The sequence below is a fragment of the Callospermophilus lateralis genome, chromosome 16, assembly GCF_048772815.1.
Source record: "Callospermophilus lateralis isolate mCalLat2 chromosome 16, mCalLat2.hap1, whole genome shotgun sequence".
NCBI lineage: Eukaryota > Metazoa > Chordata > Mammalia > Rodentia > Sciuridae > Callospermophilus > Callospermophilus lateralis.
Genome location: NC_135320.1, coordinates 39,827,695 through 39,855,294, shown reverse-complemented (window position 1 = coordinate 39,855,294; position 27,600 = coordinate 39,827,695). Strand labels below are relative to the sequence as shown.

Below are 27,600 nucleotides of genomic sequence, written 5' to 3'. Positions count from 1 at the left end.
CAGCCTGCCAGACTGCCCTCCCCTCTCTGCTCAGTAAAGCTCATTGGTGGCCTCTGGTCATCGGCTCAAGCCCTCCTACAGATTCAACACTGTTGGTTATTCTTTTCTTTGACATTGTCACAGCTGTTTATTTTCTTGGTTATCTTTCTACCTTTCTGTTCTTGATCTGTATTCCTATAGGAAGTACTTTATAAAATTTTAAAAGATAGAAATGGCCAGAAGGAGATGTGATAGTGCTTTTAGCTTGGGTCTTGAATGCCTTGCAAAGGCCTGGGTGCTCAAGGCTTGTTGCCAAGGGTGGTGCCTTGGAGAGGTGGTGGAACCTTTGGGAAGAATAGCCCAGGGGAAGGAAGCTGGGGCAGCAGGGTGTTGTCCTTGAAGGGGTTATTGGGAGGCCAGTCTATTCCTTACTCTCTTTGGTTGCCAGCCACCATGAGGTGAGCAGTTTCTTTCACCACATGCTCCTGTCATGATGAAAGTCTTGCCAAAGACCCAGGCAACAGGGCCATGAAACTTCTGTAGCTGTGAGCCAAAATAAACCGTTCCTCTTTATTATTTATTTATTTATTTTACAATAGAATGCATTTTGATATATTGTACACAAATGGAGTACAACTTCTTCTTCTGGCTATATGTGGTGCTGAGTCACTCCAGTGGAGTAATCATGTATGTATAGAGGGTAATAATGTCTGTCTCATTATACCATCCTTCCCAGCCCACAGCCCCACCTCTCCCCTCACTCCCCTCTGCACATCCAAAGTTCCTTCTTTCTTCCCTATCTCCCTACCCAACTATGTATGCATTTGCCTATCAGAGAAAACATTTGGCTTTTGTAAACTTTTCCTTTTTTAAGTTTATTTATCTTAGGTATTTGTTACAGTATAGGTAAGCTGACTAACAGAAGTAGTTTGAGGCATGTGCCAGGAAGATAAGCAAGGCAAGTATTACAAAGAAAATGAGAGCAGAGGGCAAGAGGCCTTGTTTTTGTTTTTCTTTCTTTCTTTCTTTTTTTTTTAATTTTTTTGACATAAACTATTTATTTTTTTAATTGATTTTATTTCTTTAAATACACGACAGTGGAATGCATTATAATTCTTATTACACCACATGTAGAGCACAGTTTTTCATATTTTTGTATATAAAGTATGTTCAAGCCAATTCATGTACTTTGGGGTTTTTTTGCATTACAATTCTTATTACACATATATACCACAATTTTTCATATCTCTGTATATAAAGTATATTGACACCTAGTTCATATCTTCATAAACATACTTTGGATAATGATGTTCATCACATTCCACCATACTTGCTAATCCTCTGACCCCTCCTTTTCCCTCCCACCTCTCTTCCCTATCTAGAATTCATACGAGGCCTTGTTTTTAATCCTGCATTTATCATGTTGTACAGGAAAAGTTCTTTACCTGGGAATCTAAACCCTAGGCCAATTTAACCAACAGGGTTTTTCCTAAAAGGGGCTAGGGTGTAGCTCAGTGGTAAAGCATATAAATGCATGAGGACCTGGGTTCAATCCCCAGTACTACCAATATAATGATAATAATTGTTCTGAAAGGATTGTTCTAGTGTTTTCCCATTTTAAAAACTACATAATTTTAATAATTGAAAACATTTTATGTGCCTATAAATGAAACTTATGAACGTCTCCATGTCTGTATATCTATTTTTTTTTCATTTAGTGAGTAAGAAATCATTCAGGTTCAACATAGCCCAGTACTTGAAAATGTGCTTTGTTCTCAGCTTTTTCTAAATTTTAAGAAAATATTTTTTCCATAAATATACTTTTTCCATAAATATAAAAGAAATTTAGGTTTCTTTTAAAGTTTTAATTTTGGAGAAATTTAATTTTGGAGCTAAAATAGAATACTTTGTGTTCCTTTTTAAAATGCAAATTAGATATTAAGTAGGTATAATTAGATCCTTAATTAGTACTGATTGAGCATATTATAATGTTCATGTGGATTTTGCGCTACTGCCTCTATCATATTTGAATTTATTAAGCAAATGAATGTTTCCTTGATATATTTTCCTTGAAAGCATTTTCTTTTATATACTGCATTCTTATGAAAATCACAGTATCAACTGTTTACTGTGATAAATAATGAACAAAGATATAGCTTCTTCAGTGTGGAATATATGATTTGAAATTATTTGGCTTCCAAAATATATTGATGTAAATGTACATATTTTGAGACTTAACATTTTTACTTGAGCTAACCTGGTCTCAAAATTTCTGTTTTACTCAACATTCATTTTGTAAGCCTTTACATGACATTTATTTTCTTATTTACTAAAAAGATAATATTTCAGACTATTTGGAAAATTAACAGCTAAACATAACTCTTGAAATCTCAAAATCTGCTTCAGAAACTAAATATCATTTTCTAGTTGCTCTTGCAAATATTTTAGCCTACCCAGTTCCTGAATGTAATTTATTTAGAAACTTAAATTCTGAATTTATCTTTGTGCTTTGAATATTGTGCCTTGAGCATGACTTTTTTAAAAGTTCTTTGTCTCCTTACTTTACTGAAGGAAACATCTGAAGCGTGAAGAAAAATGTTCTAAAAGCAAAGCTTAGCATATGCTGGTTTGTGAGATAAGTTTTATATTTGTTAGTAGTGGTAGTTGATAATGGTGTTGATGACTAATAACAGCAACAGCAACTTCCTAATTTGTAGCACTCTGAAGGAATTCTCCCGCTAGAGGGATCTTTAGTCACTTTAAGAAAACCAACATATGCTAAATCTTTGGGGAAAAATAATCTTTAAATATCTGGCATAGTACCATACAGAGTGTAAATTCACAGTGTTTATTACTCACATTTTTTTTTTTTTAAGTGCTGAGGATTGAACCCAGGACTGGCAGGCACATGCTAAGTGTGCACTCTACCAGTGATAATACCTCCAGCCAAATTGCTTACTTTCTGGATAGACAGGATTCACAAAATCATTTTGCTAATAGTAGAGTATTTCAATTATTGGTTGAGATATACTGTTTTTAATGTTCCTTTGATGTTAAAAAGGAACAAAATTACTTTTGATGAAGAGGCTTGAGTATTCCTGTTTCAGGGAAAAAATGAAAACATTCTTAATTTTAAGAAGGAAAGTAAAATTAATATCGAATTCAATGGGAATTTACTATTTTCCAAAATTGAAAGGAAATTTCCTGCCAGTTCTTGTCTTCATTGTTGTTCATATTGTCATAATCATTATAGCCAATAATGTCAATTCTTATTGTGTTTAGTCACTTTTCTAAGCATTGGTCCCAGAATAAAGATTTCCAAATTTGAATCCTGGCTCTACTCCTTATTAACTGTGTGATCCTGAGCAAGTTGCTTAATTCTTGGAGTCTCAACTTTCTTTTCTTTAAGGATGGATAAAATGATAGTGCTTTCCCCTGGTGGTTGGTGTGAGGATTAAATAAGGCTATCACCATTGAAACAGCTGGCATGATTGAGCCTTTTCTGTGTGTCACATTTTTTTTTCCTTTGTTCATGTATCAGTATCATTGCACCTACTTAATAGATGAGGGAAGTGAGCCTTGGCGAATTTAGTTGACTTTCCAGATTATTTAGACTTGTGGCAATTGCAAATAGCAGAAATCTTGACGGATTGTGGCTTAAACATTAAGAGACTTATTTTTCTTGCATAGCAATTCAGCTTCTGGGGTTGCCTCAATAACTTGACTCCCTCAGTGCTTCATGCTTCAGCATCAGCATCAGGCTTCATGCTTCTTGGGTCACATGTACCTTAAGGTTGTTGGTACTATAGGTGGGCAGCCTAGAGGGAGAAAGAATGAAGAACTCGGGGTCAGCTTGTTTGTCTCTGTTGTCAGGGAAACAAAAACTTTATTAGAAACCTTTCCAAATTTCTCTGGTTAGATATGTATAACATGCCCCCTCTCTAGGTGCAGGGAAAACTATAAAATACAGCATTTAACTTTTAGTAATTAAAAAAATTTTTTTCTTTGACTTTTTCACTGTGGAGTGTCACAGGGGATAAGAGGGTTGGGAATAATTTTTGTGTTACCTAATCAGTGGGTCTACACTTTCCCTGAGCCCCTCTGACTTAAATAGCCAAGATGGGATTCTAATCCAGGTGTATCTCCCGCCTCTAACTCTCCAGTCCTGCCTCTTAAAGAATAAAGACATTCACATTATAGACATTTTGAAAGGACATTATTGACATCTATACAAGTGCCGTTCTTCTTGGATTTCTATGGTTTTCAGAATAAAAATTATTTACCTTTAGGTGCTGGGGGAATTTGGGAGATACAGGTTTTATTCCTCCCTATCTCCAAGGAGTAGAATAAAACAAAACAAAATTTAGTGTCTGAATACTTTTTGCTGTGTTTGTTTCTGGGAATTTATGATTGGTGGGCGATGGTAGTGCCAGGGATTGAATTCAGGAGTACTCAACCACTGAGCCACATCCCCAGCCCTTTTTTGTATTTTATTTAGAGACAGGATCTTGCTGAGTTACTGAGGCTAGCTTTGAACTTGATATCCTCCTGCCTCAACATCCTGAGTCACTGGGATTACAGGTGTGTGCCACTGTGCCTGGCTCTGATAACATTTTTTAACTTTCTGTAGTGCAAAAAATCACAATACATGAAGTACTGACTATGTTTTCACCTCTTTCCACTCTAATTATTATGTTTTAACTCAGGTTAAATGAGTTTGTTCTGTGTTTACTTCCTAAGGAGTGGTTATCACTCATTTTCTGGAAAAATAAAAATATCACAATTCTTGGAAAGTGGACACTGTATTTGTCTATTATTTGTTTTGTTTTTGCAGAGAAAAGGTGGTATAGAGTCATAATTCAAATTCTGTATTTGGACCTTAAATATAGTCATAGTTCACTTTCTTTTTTGCCTTTTTTATATTTGAAGTAAATGATATTGAATTTCGTAAAGGAAAAGGGTAATGTTCTGAGTTAGGCAACATTATTCACATTTTTTTAGGCAAGGAAACTCAGACCAGAGAAATGATTAAATTTATGCAAGAATCCATAAACTGTATTTTCAGCAGAGTTGGATTGCAGCCTGACTCAATTCAGATTGCCCTGTGAGAATGACATCCCAAGCAGTCTCTAGTTAGGACAGATTTTTATTCTTATAGTTCTTTAAAAACTTAAAAATGAATTCTACTGACATGTATAACTAAAAAGAACCAGCTAAAAAAATCTAAAAATTAATTACATGTTTATCAGGGGGGAAAAGCGTACAATTAAGTATCATTTTTTAAAAAAGTTTCAGCAACTTTTGTTACAATCATTTTTTATAGAAGAATTTTTAAAGGATAGTGAGTATGGTCTGAGTTTACCTTACACACGTTTCCATTTGTTTTACCAAATAACTACCAAAGATGATATTAAATACTGTTTAACCAAGTTGAGCTAAATTCAGCTGCACCATTGTCAGTCGTAAGCTGTCAGTGACTAATAATGGACTGTTTCTGTCTTGACCTTGCTAGTTTGAATTCTAAAGTACTATATGTCTTTTTAACTATTACATTGCACTTGGTCTGTCTACGTTTCTGTGTGTATAGGTGTATTTTCAATTTTTTAATTGGATAATTAAAAGTTCATTTTTTAATTGGATAATTAACCAAGCAAAATATTTCTAGCTTAATTTTTATAATAAAAAGGAAATTAGGAAGGATTATTTGTATATTTGTTGTAAATACTAAATGTTGTGCTCTTGTACATTAAAATTGATAGTTTGCTGAAAATGCAAAAAAAATAATTTATGGAAATATTCTTTTTTCTATATACTCTTTTTAAATATTTTTATATATCCTTTTGTTTTATAAAGATATTTGTGACGAGTCCAAGCCTAATTAATTCTTTTGACCTCTTCATTTTAGATTAAAACTTTAAATCATTATTTATTCTATATAATAATTACTGTAGTGTCTAAGCTAATATTCTTCAGTGATCAAGCCATATTAGTAAAGTTGTACTTATGTTATTTGTTATTAATTTATTCTTTTTTGTTTTGACTTGAAAAAATAATGCATTTTTATAAAAAAGCTATGGGAAACTTTGTAAGTATTTAAATGTTTATACTTCATTATTCCACAATCATTTTAGTGCACTTCCCGCCAGACTTTTCAGCCACAGGTTTGATTTGGTTTGTATATCGTTTTAATCAGACTGTCAATAATTTTTTAAACTTGAGCTTCTCATTTAATTTATATCATAGCAGCTTTTCACTGTGCTGAATGCATTATATATCTTTAGATACATCCTAATTTCTTCTGGCATTCCTCTTTGTTAGATGTTGTTTCTATTTTTTCACTCTTACTATTAATGCAGCCATAAACATCGTTGTACATAACATCTATAGGATTATTTCCTGAGTGGAATAACTAGGCTTAAGGTTATTAATATTTTTTAGTCTTATGTAAACAGATCAAAATTTTATATACTTAGTATTGTTTTTTTTAAAAAAAATGCCCATTTTTTTTTAACCTTATTTATCTTGGCATTATAGGTATCTCCGTAGTCTATGTACATGAGCTCTTGATGTTGTTAAGATTGTTTACCTTTTTGTCTTAAAAATACCATCATCTTTTACAGAAGTAATTCAAGTTGATTGCAAAGTACAAATTCAGGTATATTGAAGAAGAAAACAAATATTACCTAGTGAAAAGATTTTTACACATATTAAAAAAAAGTTTCTGAACAACTAATCCTATTTTTGAATTGTTTTATGACTTGACTTCCCATTGGGGCTATATAACTATGTCGTGACAATATTGTTAAAGACTACATAGCGGGCTGGGGAATGTGACTCAAGTGGTAACACGCGCCTTTGGCATGCGCGGGGCGCTGGGTTCAATCCTCAGCACCACATAAAAATAAAAAATAAAGATGTTGTGTCCATCAAAAACTGAAAAATAAATATTTAAAAATTCTCTCTCCTGTCTCTCTCTCTCTTAAAAAAAAAAAGACTACATAGCATTTCATTAGTATAACTTATTTAACTAGTCAAAATTTGATATATATTGATATTGTTTCTAGTTTTCACTACTTTTATAAATGATACTTCTGTGACAGTTCTGTGCATAAAACTTGCTTTTAGTATCTGATTATTTCCTTGGAATAAAGTCTTTGTAATAGCAGAACTAGAAAGACTATATAGTCAGCCTATAGTCAGAAAAATAAATTGTATCTGTACTGAAAATATACACAGTCTTTTTTGGTCATTATTCACTAAACAATACAACTATTTACATAGCATTTATATTTTGTTAGGTATTATAAGTCATCTAGAGATTATTTAAGTATGCAGGAAGATGGTCTTGGGACATAAATACTATTGCCATTTTATATATGGAAATTGACCATCTGCAGGATCTTTACTTTCTTTTTGTGTTCCTAGTCATACTTCCTCCTAGCCACTTGTCTACTTGATGCTGTTCCCCAAATTCTGGACTCTCTCCTCAACAGAAACACTCATGGGAGTTAGTGATGCTTGGCTAGATTCTTCTTTAATCTCCCTTTGCACTTAACGAGTCATAGACACAGACTTTTCCCAGCCTTCCAGTATAGGTTACGTACCTAGTAAATAGAATCAGGGCCCTTGCCATCCAGAATGTGCAGTTTTCTACATAGTTTATAAAGTTGTTGGTCTTCAAATTGCTTACCACTAATCCATTTGGGCACTAGCTCTTTATTATCTTTACTGAATGGTTATAGATGCTAGCTCCTATGTTCTGTTCTAAATCTGTATACTATATTTGCTTTGCCCTGTTGAACATATGTCACTTTTCTATCTTAAAAATAATTTCCCTTTCTAATGAATGAAGTTATATAGATGTAGCATGTGATGGAGCACGATGCTTACCTCATGGCAGCCAGAAATCAAAGAGAGAAACAGGAAGAAACTGGAGTCCTATCATGCCCTTCAAGAGCATGCTCCTGAAGACCTAGCTCCCTCCCACTGGGCCTCCTGAAGGTTCTACCACCTCCCAGTAGCACCAAGCTGAGGGCCAAGCCTTTAACAAGTGGGCCTTTGGGAGATGTTCCAGATCCAAACTATAGCAGAAACTTAGAGACAAAAAGAAATGTAAGGAAAAAAAAAATCAGCAAATTGATACATGTAGACTCATTTGCATCCTGATTCAAATAAGCAATGTGAAAAACAGCATTAACAAATGTTTGTTTGTCATTTATGAGACGTTTGAAATGTGGACACTGACTGGATATTTTTGTGGTAATGATGCTGTAGTTATGATTTTTGAGTCCTTGTCTTTTAGAAATATGTACTGAAATATTTACCAATGAAGTAAAATGGAAAGAATTTACTACAGAATAATATGAAATGGGAAAATGAGAGTATAGATGAAATAAGATGGGTTGATAACTGTTGAAGGCAAATAATCAGTAATTGGCATCATTATGTGATGTTATATACTTTTGTTTAGTTTTTAAATTTTCAAAAAGAAAAACAATAGGCCCTTTTCTGGAGAAAAAAAAAGTTTATTAATGATTGGAAATTTAAAATGTGTTGAAAATGAAGAAAAATTTTTATACACTAGACTTTCTTTGCTCTCACATTACCCAGCTTTTTTTCTGTTTATAGGTAAAGATAGTCATTCACCCATAGAACTAAAAGCAGCCAGGCCCGGTGGCGCACACCTGAGGCAGGAGGATTGCAAGTTTGAGGCTCGCCTCTGCAACTTAGTAAAACCCTGCCTCAAAAAATATTTTTAAAAGTGGGCAGGGGCTGGATGTGGTGGCGCATCGTGAGATCCCAGCAGCTCAGAAGGCTGAGGCAGGAGGAGGTTCAAAGCCAGCTTCAGTAAAAGTAAGGTGCTAAGCAACTCAGTGAGACTCTTATCTAAATAAAATACAAAAGCGGGCTGGAGAAGTGGCTAAGTATTTGAGTGCCCCTAAGTTCAGTCCCCAGTACCTCCCTTCCCTGCAAAAACGTGGGCAGGGTAGAGTCTAGGGATGTAGCTCAGAGGCAGAGTACCCATGGATAACCAAATAAATAAATAAACCAAAAGCAAATACTGTTAATGTCAGAGGGAAGAAATTCTCATTCCAATCCTGCAAATAAATCCACCTCAGAAGTTCTTGAGAAGCTGTTCTCTTCTGATTTGGAAATGTGATCTGACCCTGGTAGAATAGACACCTGAACAACAATACTGGAAAAGTTATACCTGGGTGGCAAATACTGGGTAACCTGATGAAATGCATTATACTGTACAGGAATGTTTTGATTGCATTTAGATTGATGTGATAATTATTTCATCTGAGTTCATTACATAAGACTGTTTTTTTCCAGCTACCGTTTATGGACTATTTCTATGGGCCAATAACCTTTAGAACTTGTATATTTTGTCTCAATTTTTTATTTCTTATATTATCCTATGAGGTTGATATTAGGTGTTGTTTTGCCTGTTTTATAGATAAGGAAAGTGGTGCTGAGAGATTATATAACTTGTTCAGAATCAATAAAGTTACTAATAAGTACAATCTGAAAAAAAAAGAAGTTATATAGATGTCACTTAGTAAAAATTCATTTTGTCCTTTTTAGTTCATTTCTTAAGATTTCCCCCAAATTTTAAGTGTTTGACATTTATCTCATGTATGATATTTTGATGTGATGTAAATAATAAAGAGAATATTTACTATATTATAGCCCTTTTAAAAATAGTAATTTGAAGCTATCTTTCTGTTCTGAACACTGGATCTGAGTTTCATATAATGGTAGATAAACTCTATTTATCAACACTTGAGTTTTTTCTTCACTTACCTATAATCAAAAATTAAAGAGTTCATGATATGATTGTTATGATTTAAAAGCTAGAACTTTTTAATGGGTGGGAATATAAAATGGAACAAACTACTTTAGATAACTTTTTTGCAGTTTCTTATGTGGTTATAGTAACCATATGATCCAGCAGTTCCACTCCTATGTGTACATACCTGAGAAAAATGATGTACATGTCCACTCAAAACTTACACACAAATATCTATAGCAGCATTTTTTGCAATAGCCAAAAGGTGAAAACAATCTAAATGTTCATTAACTGATAGATGATAAAGAAAATACGGCATTTCCATACACTGTTATATTATTTGGCTATAAAAGTAATGAAGTTACTGAGCCGTGGGCACAATGTGGCTGAATCTCAAAAATTTTATTCTTTGTGTTGGCAAGAGTGGTATACTAGGGATTTAACCCAGGGGTGCTGTACAACTGAGTTACATCTCTAGCCCTTTTTAATTTTTATTTTGAGACAGGGTCTTGCTAAATTGCTAAGGCTGACCTCAAACTTGTGATCCTCCTGCCTCAGCCTCCTGAGTAGCTGAGATTGCAAGTGAGCATCACTGTGCCTGGCTTGAAAATTTTATTTTTAAACGAAAGAAGGGAGTCACAAAGGACTTCTTATTGTATGATCCCATTTATGTGAGTTGTCCAGAATAGGCAAATAGGTAGAGAAAGTAGATTAGTGGTGGCCTAGGGATGAGAAGAAGGGGTGACAAAGGGACATTGAAGGGAGTAAGGGCTAAAGAATACAATTTCTTTTGGGAGTGATATAAATGTTCAAAATTGTGATGATGGATGCACAACTGTTTTTAGTGAATATACTAAAAGACATAAAATTGTTGAAGTTGGTAATTGTATCTCATGAGAATTATATTTCAATTAAAAATACCTTTCTCTGCAAAGAAGGCAGTGTAATAAGAGAGCTAGGAGACTCAATTTCTTTTCATTCTGTTTTGTGAACTTGAACAAGTCACAGGCCCAGTTTGGTCCAGTTTCTGCTGTATGTTGGTGCTTACGAGCCTTTCCCCACTCCAAAATCTATGATTTTAATTTTGGGAGCAATGATCTGATTATAGCTGTCAACAAATAATGCATACAGACACACTGATTGCTCTGATTCAGTGGTTTGCCCAATTGCAGGTCAGCTGGTTCCGTGGTACCACTTCTGCTGCCGCCTTCTCCCTTATCATGGCTTTTAAGGAAAATCCATTGTTTGTTTATATTAAAGTCACTGCTTTCCCAATGTTACTGTACAGTGCAGTCCACCTCATTTCTTAGCCCAGACAATACATGTGGTGCCACCCAGTCTCCTGTCAAATAGCTTTAGTTATTCTTTTGTAAAACATGCTTGAAAGTAGCCCTTGTCATTGCAATGTTAGAGTATCTCAGCAAATAACCACAGATGTTATTTATAGCAATGTATGTTTTGGATTTATAACATTTTATCTGTTAGAGACATAGTATATTATTTGCTTGGTTACTTTATAATTGTGATAGTTTCGTGCCACCCACTGTAGGTTGTTCTACAGTGGTTATTCTAACCACAAATTAAGGAGTTATTTTTCTGTGGTTCCGTTATACACAAGGATTATATTGCAAGAGTTGCTGGAGCCCAAGTTCTGTAAACAGTTGTTTTGGAAGAAGTCTTTGTCTGACAGACTGACTACATTGCTGGTACTCAAAACAGTCTAGGATGGAATTTAGATGAGCAAAGCATAACTTGCCAATTATGTTCAACTCGTTGAATATTGTGCTAAGAAATGTCGGATAAGGAATTTCCCAAGTGCCTTTTGAGTTAGTATATAGCAGCAGCCTTTTCAGTAGGATAGAATTGCTAGGGAATTTCCTGCACCTAGAGTAGTGAGCATTTGTACTTTCTAGGTCCATTTTAGATCACAGTTAAAGCACACTGTCTAGGAAAATTTGCACACGTATGTACATATAACATTTTGCATGCAGTCATGGGGGCCAGTAAGCGCATTTCATTTAACACATCCACTGGCCTTTAGGTGTCCATGATCATAGATTAAAAATCCATGATCTGGAGGTCTGATGATATGGAAGCAAAATAGGTGTTATCTTCTAGTTTCACTAATGTTACTGAATTGCAGGTGAAGCCACAGCTTCTTGTGGCAGTGAATAAGGTTGGCAAAGTGTTGCTGAACTTGTTGGAGAGAGGTTTCCCGTGTGATAAGCCCAGTAGGAATGATATAACACTTGTTGCTTCTTGTTCACAGTTCTCTTCAAGCAAGTACAGAGTAGTAGATGCTTTTATTTAAAGAATGAATGAATGGGTTCAGGGAGAAATGTGTTCTGAAAAAGAGCTAACTCTTGTTTCAGATTTCACCATGTCTTCTTTAATCCCTTTCTTAATAGCTGGTATTTCAGAATCAAAATAAGAAAAATAGGTGGGAATGCATTCAACAGTGATGTGACATTATAGAAGATGCTCACTGACCTCTAAGCAGAAGCTTAATTTTCCTATTTTCTTCTTACCTTGTATAACCATATTTGTTCTTCTTTTGTTGAAGATGACTAAGTTTTTCTTTACTGTCTTTTTTTTTTTTCCATTTCAGATATTACTTTAGTAACTAGAGAAAGGGCAGAATTCATTAAAAGTTTTGAATTGTTTCTAGTTATTTTAAAAGCCTACAAGAGTTCTTGAGATTTATTTTTGGCTTAAATTTAGATTTTTTAAGTAAAGAAAATCTTGTTCTGTTAGAGTTCTTTCTAGATTTCTTCTGTTTTTCTTTTCTTTTGTGGCACTGGAGACCTAACTCAAACCCTTTTGAGTGGTAGGCAATCACTCTACCACTGAGCTACCTCCCCAGACTCCAGTTTTGTCTTTATATTTATTTATTTGGGGGCAGATGTACTGGGGATTAAACCCAGTGGTTCTTTTTTTACCACTCAACTATATCCCCAGTCTTTTTTTTCAATTTTGAGACAGGGCCTTGCTAGGTGTCTGAGGCTGGTCTTCAACTTGAGATGCTTCTGTCACAGCCTCCTCAGTAGCTGGGATTACTGGTGTATGCCACCATGCCCAGCTCAATATTTCCTTTCTTCTTTGAAATTATTCAAATAGGTATCTAAACTTTCCAAATTATTTCTGCCTCTCTAGTGGATGACTTAGTAAGATAATCAAAGTTCTTCTTCTATTAATTATGACTTTTTTCTTAAATAGGTTTAGTACATCACTGATTTAGTCAGCGTTTTCGCTGCTGTGACTAAAAGATCTGAGCAGAACAATTTTAAAGGAGGAAGAGTTTATTTGAGGGCTCACAGTTTCAGAGGGTCTTAGTCCATAAAAGGCTGGTTCCATTCCTTGGGACTCCAGACAAGGATGAACATTATGGCGGGAGAGTGTGGCGGAGGGAAGCAGCTCACATCATGATCAGAAAGCAGAAAGGGAGGTCTTCACTTGCCAGATACAAATATATGCCCAAAGCCACACCCCAGTTCCCACCTCCTCCAGCCACACCCTACCACTTCAGTTACCACGCAGTTAATCCCTATCAGGGGATTAATTCATTGATTGGATTAAGACTCTTACAACCCAATCATTTTTCCTCTGAATCTTCTTGCATTGTCTCACACATAAGTTTTGAGGGACACCTCACATCCAAACCATAACAGTCCCCCTTGTTTTTTTGATTTTTTTTTTTTTTTTTAGTACAAGGCCTCACATATGTTAGACTACTATTGAGGTCTAGCCAGCCCCAGCCTCTCAGTCATCTTTTGCAAAGGAAAATAAGTTATTCAGTATGTTATCTTTTTTTTTTTTTTTTGTTAGTATCATGAGGGCTGGGGTTATGGCTCAGTGGTAGAGTGTTTGCCTAGAACATGTGAGGCACTGGGTTCGATTCTCAATACCGCATATAAGTAAATGAATAAAGGTCCGTCAACATCTAAAAAAACAGGAATTTTTTTAATTGAATGGCTTACTAGAATAGAATTCAGGTTCATAATTCTAAGGAACAGGAATAACTTTTAAACAAAAGCTAATATTTAAGGATAATTGGCTAAGGCCCATACTAACTTTTACTTATTTAAATCTGCCCACATAATGCTTTATGTTTAATAACTCATTAATCCTTAGATTTATATTGAATACACACTATTATTAGTCCCATTTTACAATTTGAAGGCAACCAAGGGCAAAGAGAAGTTAAGTAACTTGTCCAATGTCTCATGTTACTCATTAATAATAATTTGCAGAGCCTTTGCTATTAACCACCATGTTGAAATGCCCTTAAACTCTAATCTAGAGTGCATGGATGGAACAATATTTATTAGCAACTCAATTCATAATAGCTAAGCTATGGAACCAACCCAGCTACCCTTCAACAGATGACTAGATAAAGAAAATGTATATATACACAATCGTATATTACTCAGCCATAAAAAAGAATGACTTTATGACTTTTGCTGGAAAAATAGATGGATCTGGAGACTATCACACTATCAAGTGAAATAAGCCAACCCTAAAAAAACAAGGCCAAATGTTCTCTCTCCTATGTGGATGCTAACACATAATGAGAGAGGGAGGGGAGAATAAAGGTTCAGGGGATTAGACAAAGAAGAATGAAGGGAAGCTGGAGGATGGGAAGAAGAAAGACAGTAGAATGAATGAGACATAACTTTAATATGCTCATATATGGATGCACCACAGTAAATCTCAACATCATGTGCACTCACAAGAATGGGATCTTAATTAGAATAAGCTATCTCCATGTATGTACAATATGTCAGAAAGCACCCTACTGACATGCATATCTAAAAAGAAAAAATTTTAAAAAGAATGAATAGATGTTAGAGGTCGTCAAGGAAGGTGTCATAGGAGGGTGACAATTGAACTCATTCTTCAGGAATGAGCACAAGTTTCCTAAATAGAGAACAGAGAGGAAGGCAAATGTGTAGATGTCAGGAAGTTTGAGAGTGTGTTTAAAGAAGGTTGAAAAGGGGAGATTTCAGGTTGTAGAAAGAAAAAAATTGGAAACAGATTGTGAATTGACTTGGGTTTCTTTCAGGGAGTCTGGACTTTCTTCATAGAGCTGGGTTTACAACATAGATCCTCAGATGGATGCTGAGCCCTTTACCTCAGAATCCAGTAGGGAGCTTGTTAAAAAGGCAAATTCCTAACCACCACCCTATGCGATTCAAATTCAGAAAGTGTAGTGCGGGGGCCAGGAGTCTGGGTGGTTCTGATGTATAGGCATGCTTAGGACCTCTGCTCTAGGCTGTCTGGAACTAAAAGACTTACAAGTAGGCAGAAAACATGGATGGGATTTTGTTTTTAAAGTGGGACTTATAGAAATTGAAACTAGTACACAATATAGTGGAGAGTGATCAATTAAGAGGCTATTGTAAACATTTAACAAAGAGGTAATATGATCTTGGATTAAGATGTGGCCTTGTTGATGGAGTGGACTGATTCAAAAGGTATTTCAGAGTAGGAATTGGTAGAGGATAGGGAAGTGATAAAGGATTGTGTTAGGATTTACAGACTAAATAAATAGTGTATAATGGTGTTTTACCTGAGAGAGAGAAGAGGAAAATGATTTTGCCATTCTAACTTTTACTTATTTAAATCTATACATTCAAGATTGTATAAAATACTATGTTTCCTTGATAATTGCCATTCTGACTGGGGTCGGATGAAATCTTAGAGTAGTTTTGATTTGCATTTCTCGAATTGCTAAAGATGTTGAGCATTTTTTTCATATATTTGTTAATCAATTGTATTTCCTCTTCTGTGAGATATCTGTTCAGTTCCTACCCCGTTTATTCATTGGGTTATTTGGGGGTTTTTTGGTGATAATTTTTTTTTTTTTTTTAGCTCTTTATATATCCTGGAGATAAACACTGTATCCGAGGTGCTGCCATGTACAACTAATTAGAACAAATTAAAAACTTTAATAAAAAAAAAACAAAAAACTATGTTTCCAATCATCTGAGAGTAAGAAATAATAGCTTCTATTCAAACATGACCTGTCAGTTTCTTGAGGCAGCACTGGCCACATGTTTCTCTGTTGTACAAGTCTGCTCCTTGAGAAAATCCTTGCTCCACCCTAGAAAACAACCTGTCCTTTACTAAAGCCACAAGCAATGCCCTCCACCTTGATTGTCCAACTGGGCACAGGGAGGTGCAAGAATTACATCAGAAAGTACAGTGCTTGCTGGGCATGGTGGCACATGCCTGCAATTCCAGCTACTCTGAAGGCTGAGGTGGAAGGGTGGCAAGTTCAAGGCCAACTGGGGCAACTTAGCAAGACCCAAAATAAAATAAAAAGGACTGGAAATGTAGCACCTCTGGGTTAAACCCCCCCATTGCCACAATTAAAAAAAAAAAAAAAGCAAACTAGACTCACTCATACATTATATACTGATGCTTAACACCTATACCATTTGCTGCTCACAACAGTACCTTTAGTTATCTCTTGCCAGCCAGGCACTGGTCTGTAGGCAGCCATGTCGAACCAATATGGCCTTTTCCACCTGGCCACAGGTGATTATTATACCAGATTAGATACCTGAAGCAAGCTGGAACCAATCCAAATTCCATCTGTTGGAATTGAACATTGAGGTTTTACTTGTAAATTCGAGGGCTCTGAGTAACATGTATCATATGCTATGCAGATTGGGGAACAGAGAGCTGATCTAAAAAAGAGAGAGAAGAATCACACAGATAGGCAGTGAGAAGAAAGAGAGATAGAGAAAAATGGGGAGAGACCAGTACCTATGTCCCTCCCTCATGGCTTCTCAGCCAGGAATCAGTATCCACAAACAAGTATTTCCACCCTCATTCCTTTTCTTACCTTTTGTGAAAGACACACTATTAGGCTCACCAGCACTACCTTTTATTTATTTATTTTGGGCATTGGGGATTGAACTCAGGGGCACTCAACCACTGAGCCACATCCCCAGCCCTATTTTATATTTTTTTTAGAAACAGGGTCTCACTGAGTTGCTTGGCGCCTCTCTTTTTGCTGAGGCTGGCTTTGAACTCAGGATTCTCCTGCCTCAGCCTCCCTAGCTGCTGGGATTACAGGTATGAGTCACTGCGCCCAGCTTTATTTTTATTTTATTATTTTCTGGTGCTGGGGATTGAACCCAGGGGTGCTCTACCCCTGGACTACTTCCCCAGTCCTTTCTAGTTTTTATTCTCACTAGGTTGCTTATAGCTTCACTAAGTTGCTGAGGCTGTCATCAAACCTGGGATCCACCCCTCAGTCTCTCAGACTGCTGGGATTATATGCATGCACCACCACTTTTGGAACGTGTTTGACCTTTGGACAACATAAATGATTTGAAATGTAAGTCAGGCCTTTATATTTTCAGTCTAGTTTAGGCATTTGGATTGAACTAGCATTTTGGATTGGGAAATACTGTGGTATGTATTCTAACACAAAACTTAAAATTCAAGTGCATATCCAATGTATCTCTAAACATTTATTTCAAGTTTCTTGTTTTTATTTTTCTTCTCCTACCTCTTTTCAAATGGTTCTTGTGTTTTGTAGGCATGCTATGAGTATGGAGAAAAAGAAATCTACTCAGGAATCAAGATTGCTTTTAAGCGCACACTTGTAATTTCTCCACATTTCTTTTAAAAAGGATATGCACACTAATTTTTTTAAAACAACATATGCACACTGAAGTCAAAGAATCACAAATGTATGCTTTCAGGGATGGAAAATTTGAAGATGCCAAACTAACTTTAACAAACTGTCATTTGGAATAGCCCAGCCTAAGGAGATCTCTAATAAGTATAAAATGAGATGGATAGGAATTTATCCATAATGAAAAAATATTGGTCATATTTTTAACCATAATCGTGAACTGTGATCAGTGTTCTAAGAATAACAAAAGGACTAAAAGCCAAACTGCAAATTGTTAAATAAATTAATTCACAAGAATTAAAGTGCTTTTTTAGTATTCTATATAATATTGTGCTGTTATATAGTACATTTGAGCAACTTTGCTAATTTTTCACTTACTTTTTCATGCTATTTTTAAAATTTCTAAACAAATGAGAGTTTTTATGATTGAGTTCCAGTGTAATTGTATTGGAATCAGAAAAATACTCCTTTTTGAATTTCTCAAAAGTTTCTTTTTTGTCCAGTTTTGAGTCAATCGGTATAAATATTTTGTTTATAAAACAACTATTATGGTGTGTTTATCTTTTCGCTAGTAATTATTTAAATTTTTGCGATTATATATTTTGAGGCTATTTTACTACTTCTTATTGAAGTTTAGAATTTTTATATTTTAAAGAACATAATGAAAAAAAAGGAGAAAGTTTAAGTAACTTTCTCCCCTTTTTTAACTTTCTCCTTTTTTTTCATTATGTTTTTTGAGATTAGCTCTTTTTTCTTTTTCTACTTATTATCAATTCTAAGCTATTGGATCAGTGATAAAATTAAATAGTTTTGGTACTTTAATCACACTATGTTTCTTTCTTTTTTGCTGAAGTTTTGGTCAGCTTAATTGTTCTCACATAACTACTAGATGTGGAAGTTTGTTGTTTTTATTTTAAAATTTACTTACAACCCAGATCATTATGAATGTGGGTATATGTTTACAAGTTCATGCTTTGAAGAATAAATTGAATCACAGCTATATGAATGAACTTTTAAAAATATTTACAGCATTTTACTTAAACTTCTGACATTGTTCTTGCTTAGAATTGATGTTCTTTTAAGAGAAATACTGTGGGAGGTTTCGACATAGGCATTCTGAAAATAATTGAAACTGGACTTTTTTTTCTTTTTGTAATCACTTATATGCTTAAAGCATCTATCCTTGAGGCAGTCATTTTTCGTTAATTAACTTCTTTGCATTCTTAGAATCATTGCAGATATAATTAACATGTAAGATAAAATTCATAAGCATGAAACTAATTATGGTTGTATAGTGATGAGGATTTATGAAAGCAATTATATAAGGCATTTTACTTTTTGACTCCTAAGACTAGATGTGGTCAACAACTGACTGCATATTCTTCAAAAAAGAAGAAAGGACATACCGTAAGCATATTTTAATTCATAACATATTACCATTTATGAGGCTACTCTGAATTTGTTTTTGATTCTATGCCAGACCTTCTGAAACAGTGTCTTCTTTCCTTGGCTAAGCATAAGGACAGTAGTACTTAGCAAGTTGTTATAGATACCTTCACAGGAATATCAGTGAGACAGTATGGTGTAATATTTATGACAAGATCTGAAGTATAGTTGGGGGGGAAGTAGTTCTGCTATTGTATAGCACAGTAGGATAAGCATAGTCTACAGCAATTAATTATAAATGAATTATATTACATATTATATTATGTAATTATATTAATTATAATGTAATTACAATTAATTATATTATGAAATAACTAGGGAAGACTTTGAAGTTTCCCAGCATATAGAAATAATAATATTTGAGAAGGAAATGCTAATTATCATGATTTGATCAGATTTGATCATTACACATGTATATGTGTATTGAGTCATAATACTGTACCCTACAAATAAATATAAATATTATGTAGGTTAAAAAGTAAAAATAAACAAAATAATGGCTTTTCTGAGTGAAGAAATGGATGAACATCCCATTTTACGATGAGGAAGTGAAGTTGTAGAGGGATTATATAAAGTCACAAAGCTGTTAATTGATAGAACTATAAATATAAACTGATTCTAAAACTTAAATGCAGATGCAATTCTACCAGCATAGTTTTGGCTTAGGGAAATGACATTTCATTCAGTACTTGAGCTTGTGCCTTGCTATAGCTAGGTTTTCTTGGCCAGTGTCAAGCAAACCATTCTAACCCAACAGAAGCTGTGTGTCCATAGTCTCCACTAAATTGTCGTAGAATTCTGTTTTATTCCTTGCTTGGGCTTTTTATCATTTTAACTTGTTACCTTAGGAGGTAGGCTTGAAGACAAAAGTGTATGTGCTTGGTACAATATATTAATAAAAAAAATTTAGATGCCACTGGTATCCCTTATTGATGACTCAAACCCCCACCTGGATCTTACCCCCTAGACTGCTTTCTGGCCCTATCCCAGCAGACTCTGAGTCATGGCCTACTTTACTTTAGTTCCCTACTTTGAGCCAACCCTGGTTTCTCTTTTCAGCTAACACAAGTCTCTGAAAAAGATTATGTAAGTGGTCATAGGAGAAATATGACAGAAAATAAAAAATGAACAGTAATAATAATTCAGTCAGTAACTACATTGATGTTAAACTAATTATAACTTTTCTGTTTTGCCTTACTTGTATTTTAACTCAAAAAAATACTTCAGGCATATCAGCTAGGGCAGGAAGAGTTTCCTCTAGTGACTTTCCAGTTCTCACTTGACCTGTCATGTGCATATGGATGCAACTGCTGGCCAGGGGAAGAGTGGGGAGCATTCTTCCGCCTTCACTTCCTAGGCTCTTTAGCCCCCATTGAGCTGTGAACAGTGGCTGAGGACAAAAGCTGTATACACTGTACAAACAGAGCAGCAAAGCAGCAGTACACTGAGTCATTCTTCGCTCTGTGTGAGAACTGAGGGGGACTCTATTCATTTCCTTTGTGCTGGTGTCTGTCAACAGCGCTGTTTGAGGCAAGGCCTATTGTGCCGGCCAGTGTTTCTTATTGACCTAAGTCTGTGCCTGCTATGTTCCCAGGGTCGAAGTTGCGAGTGAGAGAATGTTTGGAAAGGGGTAATCATAGGCTAAATGCATTTTGCTGCATTGTCATCTGACCTATTAAATCTAAACTGTGGTCTACGTTAATGCAAACAGGTAATTATATAGTCACAGCTGCAGCTATTGACATCTGGTTACCACCCCCATGGGAAAAAAAATATGTGTTTTTTTCTTCTGTCTAGGTTCTCATATGGTGGACTTTAATGATTTTTAACTGAAAATAGATAGTAGATTAGGAAGAATGAAAGATCAACAGGGTGGATACTATTAAATATCCTCTGCCACAGATGCTGCATGTTTTTCTTTGATAATAGTGCTTTTCCATGTCTCCAGCGTGAATAATCTTGACTTAATTTTAAAGTAGATTAAGGTGAAGACCATTTTTATGTTTCTATCATGTATAATTGCAGCATCATTCGAAATCACTTTGAAGGGCCTGCCTCTCGTAACTTAATTTTGCCGGCTTGCCTTGGGGTTTCTCCACTGTGTTCTCGTCGTGGTCCTGTGCTCTCCCAGTGCAGGGTGCTCCTCTGGGCTCCCTGATCTTAGCAAGTACATTACAGTGACTTGAGGCCATGGCTATCAATTGTGTTAATAAGGTCTATCCTTTCTAGTTGCTTTTAGGACTCTAAGGAGCACAAGTTATGAATAAATAACTCTTAATGTATCACATCATCCATGTCCTATGGAGAAGAACTTTTATAACAGCAGAAGAAAAAATGTTTAGAAATCTGTTCCAGTCTACCATGAAAATTCATTTACTATTTGAATACTCTATTTTATCTCTACAATTCATTATGTAGCAAGATTTATTAAAATCCTAATAACTGATAGACTTTGTGCTACGTATTAGGGTACGTAGAGATGAAGATCCAGTGTTTTTTTCCTAATTCAGTCCATCAACTAGTAGCATTTTGAAGTATAACAAGAAAGACCTTATGAGTTCAAGGTTGTTCTACTTTCTGTCAGGTGAATATTGGAATGTAGTCTCTCTCTAAGTGGATGTTTACAAGTCCTATTGGGTCTTGATGAGAAAGCACTCAGGATGCCCATGGGCATGGATTACCTTGCCTTTTGAACCTGTAAGCAGGGCTCCCCTGGGTTTTGCACTTCTCAGAGTGCACAAGGACTGATTGTGCTGCTCTCTTAGAGCTTGTGGCGGTCAAAGGAGGGCTATTCAGCATCACTTCTTGCATTCTAGGTACTGGAGATACAAAGACGAATATTTTAAAACTCTTACTGTCATAGGACTCAGGTTAAATGCCTTTTTAAAATCTTTATTGCAAGCATGATTTTGAAAAACAAACTATGGCACCATAGTTGAATTTAATAATAAATAATATGATAAAAATATGTTTTATCTTTGAAAACATTGGCCAGTAATGAAGACTATTCCTTCCACTTTGAAAATAATATTTCATGTTAATATTTCTAAGTTCACACTAATATTTCTAGGTTGGCATCTTGTATGTGGAGTACTAGGTGGAATCAAAGTGATATTCATGTAGATGATATTCTGGTCACTGTTTTAATTCTCAAAAATGAGAACTACAAATTCTTACAGTGAAACCTTTTTCTGTCCTTTTCTCTCTTTGTATTTTTTTTAACAAATAGTACTTTATTTTTCTATGCTGCTGTTTCATATATGGAATTATTTTGACAGATACCAAGTATAATCACTTCAAAAGGCTTTTCATATTTGTAAGAAATAACAAACCATATGCCATCTAGCCAAAGCCCTGATTTGGAAAGAACATGGCTCTTGGCCAGCAATTAATTAAGCCACCCTTTTGTTTTGGCCATATTGTGTTGTTGTATAGGTGTGAAATCATCTGTCGTTACTGGATAGGAATATTCCTATGCATCCATGGCAATTTTAGGGAAAGAGTCGACTTTGGTACTGTTTTTCTACAAAGAAATAGGAGTGGTAAGTCCAAGTACACAAAGCATGAGAAGCCTGGAAAAAAGCTTTTGGGATAAAAAGGGCATAAGAATTGGGTATTGGGTAGCTGAAAAGTGATTCCTATCATTTTGGACTCTTGAAAATCATACTAATGTTCGCAGGAAGTTAGAAGTTGAACATCTGTAGCAGGTGTCTATTGCTAGAGAATATAGAACAAAATAAGATTACTTAATTATGTGCTATGTATAGTAGGATGCCCTGTTGTCAAAAAGAGAAAATAATTAGCCTGACTAATCGATTTCCTGCATTTCTCCTAAATTCCAGTTAAGATAGTCTTAAATTATCTTCAAAAAGAGATCTGTCCTGATATCAGATTAGATGGACTCAATTAGGTTAGTCAGTGTTCCTCTCATCGAGTGACTTCACTGCTTCTCATTAGAGTAGAATTAACTTCTTATTCAGGATATAGTAGTTAAACAGAGTTCTGGGCCCTGGGTCTAAAGATTGCAATCAGGGAAGGCTGGTCTCAACATAGAGCTTCCTTTCACCCATTTTGACCATTGTCACTGCTTCCCCTCATTCATCCTCATTGCTGTTGATCTTAGCAAGGGACCCAGAGACACTATTGCCTTGCTTACAAATAAGGTTTTATGTTTGATCTTTTCATTTTGTAAAAGATAAAGCACCTAAATCTTAAAAGGGTGCTTTCTTTTTTTAATGAACAGCATTGGCTTTGGGAATTTCAAAAGCTCTATAATGTTTTGTGTGTATGGTAAAAAGGACTCACAACAGACATTGTGATCCAAATACTTGTTTTCTCTTTCTCTTAGTGGAGAATTATTTCCCTAAGATAAAGCATGATTAAACTAGAATTCTTTGGTGTTTTTTCACCAAATCCTAACTAATAAATCTAAATTCACACATATATTTTGGAGGGTTTCCTGAACATTAGCCTTGGCTAGTGTTGAGCTTCTCTTTCCTTCAGTGAGTGCTGGCTAGCCTGTGGTACTTGCATTTACCCACCCATACTCACCCTCTCCTACATTGGTCTGGTACCTATCTTTATTTTGGGGAAAAGTGAAAGTATATTAAAGTGCTTTACAAATAACTGTAGGTGGGTACAGAGAGGGTTAACCATCTGGCATTCTTAGTGGCTTAATTAGGCTCTGGCATAGAGCCAGCATCCCTAGAAAATGGGTCTGCCAGAGACATCCACAGAAACTGGTGGGTTTCAGTGTCCTGGAAAGGTCTGGAACCTTCAGCATAGTCTGTGCTTTTGCCTACCTGTCGTGTGAAAGAGGGAGGCTGTTCAGACGAGGGACAAAGCAGCCAGTCATATTTCCATCCAGCACCATGATTGTGTTTTTCTTTTTGAAAAGGAGGCAGGAGTCCCTGTCAAGGTTCTAAACCTCTGTAGTGATTCACTGCCCTATGCTTTGCACCATTCAAGGAGCGGCCATCACAGACCCACTGGGGAACCAGTGGTTCCTCTGAGACTGCACCCAAAAGAAAGAGCCTTCCTTGTAAAACAGAATGTTATCAGGATTTGAGTTTTGGGTTTGAACCCTGGGAGATCTGGCAGTGCAGAGAATGTTTAGCCTCTATACTATTTCAAGAAAGGAAAGTAATTTTCACAGTTGCTTTATTGATAGAATGCCTAGTAACTCAAAAGATTATGAGTCCTTTGAAATAAAATATTGCTATAAATGTATTATGTTATAAAACATGCTGGTTTTGCAAGTGTAAAATTTGAAAGATCAAGGATTATAATCCAATATTTTCTACTTGTCTTTTGTGTGTGTGTGTGTGTGTGTGTGTGTGTGTGTGTGTGGTGGGGAGTGCTGGAAATTGAACCCAGGACCTTCTGCATGTGAGGGAAGCACTCTACCAGCTGAGCTATATTCCCAGCCCTCTACTTGTTTTATTAGCTTAAAATAAATGTATTTGCTATTTGGATTGTTCACAACTTGGGTTTCTAGGACTAAAACGTGAAAAGTAATCTTTGTTTAATTCTAAAACCCTATATTGTAATGTGCTTGAATTTCTGTATGCTGAAAAGTTTTTCTGTGTAAAAATTACTTCATATAGGGGAAACTATTTTGCATTAGAAACCTCTTTCTGGGTTTTTGTTTTATTTTTTTGAAACAACAACTTTATTTTATTTATTTATTTTTATGTGATACTGAGGCTTGAACCCAGTGCCTCACACATGTTAGGCAAGCACTCCGCCACTAAGCCACAACTCCAGCCCCTGGACCCTTTTATTTAAAGGTGTGCTATTTAATCTTTCAGAATGAACTCCAACTTTTAAAAACTACATGTAAGTAAAAATATAACAAAACTTTATAGTTCATAGAAAAACTTCATTGCACTCTTTATTTAGAAATGCTAATTTTCCCTATAACTATTATAAATAGGTGGAATGTGTCTTGAGAATAACAATTTGAAATTTTTCTCATATTTTATAACCTTTGTATATAACAAATATCTCTGACTCTCAGTCTGTCACCTATTCTTTGAAGCATTACTTAAGGTAGCACTATTTCCCTACCACAAGGAAATGAATAACAGTATTTTGGAAATGATTTATTGCTATAATGAAAGGCAGATTATAGTAGACTGTCATTAATTCCAAATTCCTAGTGGCAGTTAAAATAATATAATTCCTGTATACTCTAATGCTTTAAAACTCATATATGAAAAAGGGAAGAATTTCATTTCAAAATCCATTGTGTAGCTCCAACTGTATACATATGATGTATATTGTTATTCTCTATATCACTTATTTATTTTGGCCCTTATTCATAGACAATCTTATTTCTTTAACTTATATCATTTCCAAAGCCAGAGTAAAACCCTATATCTGTGTTTAAGGCAGTGTTGGCACAAACCCACAGCAAACCCTTCTTTCCTTCAGTTGCATAATTTGTTTTATTCAAATAACTTGAGTAAATCCAAACTAGTTTTGATATACTTGGGGGCTAACCTTGGAACATTTTTAATAAGGTCTAAGAAAAATTTACCCTGGCTTTTTTTTGTGAACAGAATCTAGTGTTCATGGTGTTCTACACATATCACAGTCAAAAATTACTGATATACCAAATAAAATTTGTTAGAAATAAAAATTATTTAAAAATAACTCTGAGTTCCTTTGAATCTTAGTGTCCTTTTCATATTATGCTGTTTGGGGGAGAATTTTAGAAGTCACGATAATGTGTCTTTTCTTACCTTTGAAAACTTTGTAAAAGATAAAGAAGTTGTATAATACAACATGAATGAACTCTGAAAACATTTTGTCAAATGAAAGAAGACAGTCACAAAAGACCACGTATCATATAATTCACTTTATATGAAATGTCCAGAATAGACAGCTTCATAGAGACAGAAAGTAGATTAGTCATCGCCAAGGGCCAGGTGAGGGGACATAGGGGATGTCTGCTAATGGGTCCAGGCTTTTGGGAGTGATGAAAATGTTCTAAAATTCAGGTAAAGACTGCATAATCCTAGAATGTACTAAAAATCACTAAATTGTCCCCTTTAAATGGATAAATTTTATGATATGTGAATTATATCTCAACAAAACTACTAATGAAGTTTTAGTAGTGGGAAATATTTTAGATTTTAAAAAATTGATAATATTTTATGCTCATAGTTAACCCCTCCCATAATACTCCACTTTAGAGTAGTAAATATAAGTTATATGTGAACTAAATCATTAGCATCATTTTAATAGCTTGTAATAATATCCACACTATTACATGTTAATCTATGCAGTCCTAAAACATGACTGTTTAAAAAGATTTTTTTTTATCCTCTTGGACGACATTATCAGTAGAGAGAAAAATGCATGTCTTCAGCAAATATTTGTTGATGACTAATCTGTACTAGGTTCTGTCCCATTGTTACTCATACGGAGATGACCAGATTATGGTTCCTGCCCTCTGGAATCTCACCATTAGTATGCAGACAGGCAAAAACAAAAGCCTGCCAGGAAATGTGACCATATGATACATGTTGTCAAAGGCCTGACCATTCTTTATAAGGAGACCCACCAGACTTTGGGGGATGGGGAAAGAAAGTGCTGTGGCCTACCTCAAGAACTTTAGGAAGATTCTTCAACAACAGTACTTCTGGTCTGTTTGAGAAGAAAGAGAATATGCCAGGCAGAAAAGGACCTTCTAGGCAGAAAGAATGAAATGAATAGCTCATACCAGGACACAGGAGCAAGGGGATTACAGACGAAACCAGCACAGGCTGTTTAGGAACCTCAAGTGACGCAGGTCACATCTGAGCCCAGGGTTTGTGTCTGAGGCTGGATGGGAGCTGCAGCAGGAGGCCGGAAGGGTGCCAGGAAGGGCCCTGGTAGGCTTTACTGAATCCATTAAGTATCTCTGAAAGAACTGCTCATTTATTATTTAATCCCATTCATTTATAATCACCCGGTATAGGGACAGAAGAGGAATTATGAAATAGTCTAGGCTTTTGTTGTTTTTAAAAGGAAAGTAAGGTCCAGAGAAGCCTAGAACATATGAGTCTCATCCCAGCAGTGTGGGTCCTGTATTACTTGCCTTTGGAAAGTCAAGAGACTGCAGGGCCTAAGTAGCACTCAATAAATGTTAGCTATTCTTAATTTTCAGAGATATTTCCAATACTGTCCAGAGATAGCTAAGAAGTACCAAAAATTGTCCTGCTGAGCCACAGAATGCCAGCTCTACACATAAAATAAAGGTTTCCACCAAAGCCTTTGTTTTGAAATTAATTTATAGCTCTTCATATTAAGAAAAAATTTTTGGAAGTCCTTAGAAGCTTAAATAGATTTTTATCTCTTGGTGGAATCCATTTATTTGTAATTGTGAAAATTTTTTTTTATCTCTACTAATGTTTCACTTAAAATCTTTTAAGTTTTATATCTTACTAATATGGCCATGCCAGCTTCATTTTAGTTAGGGTTCATCTGATATATCTTTACCCATGTTTTTATTTTACTTTCAACTTTTCTAAGCCTTTTGTTTATGGGGTGCTCCTTAGTCCCTTATCATACCTGGAATCAGGATCCAGCCCTGATAGATGCCCAGCACAGATTGGAGGATTTAGGGGTTCTACTTAGAAGAAGAAAAGTTGGTTTTGCCATCTGTACCAGTTTGCTCTGCAGGGAAACAGAACCAATAAGAATTATCTTGCTATAGATGATTTATTTTAAGGAATTGGCTCAC

General features: G+C 35.3%; 1 protein-coding gene and 1 pseudogene across 1 annotated transcript in view; one reads left to right on the top strand and one right to left on the bottom strand.

Moving 5' to 3' along the window:
• The window catches only part of LOC143382314 (small ribosomal subunit protein eS8-like), a 29,597-nt pseudogene extending 13,320 nt beyond the window's left edge, over window positions 1-16,277 (bottom strand).
• Mrps28 (mitochondrial ribosomal protein S28) overlaps window positions 1-27,600 on the top strand; it is a 110,663-nt gene that overhangs the window by 38,554 nt on the left and 44,509 nt on the right. The window lies entirely within an intron of this gene.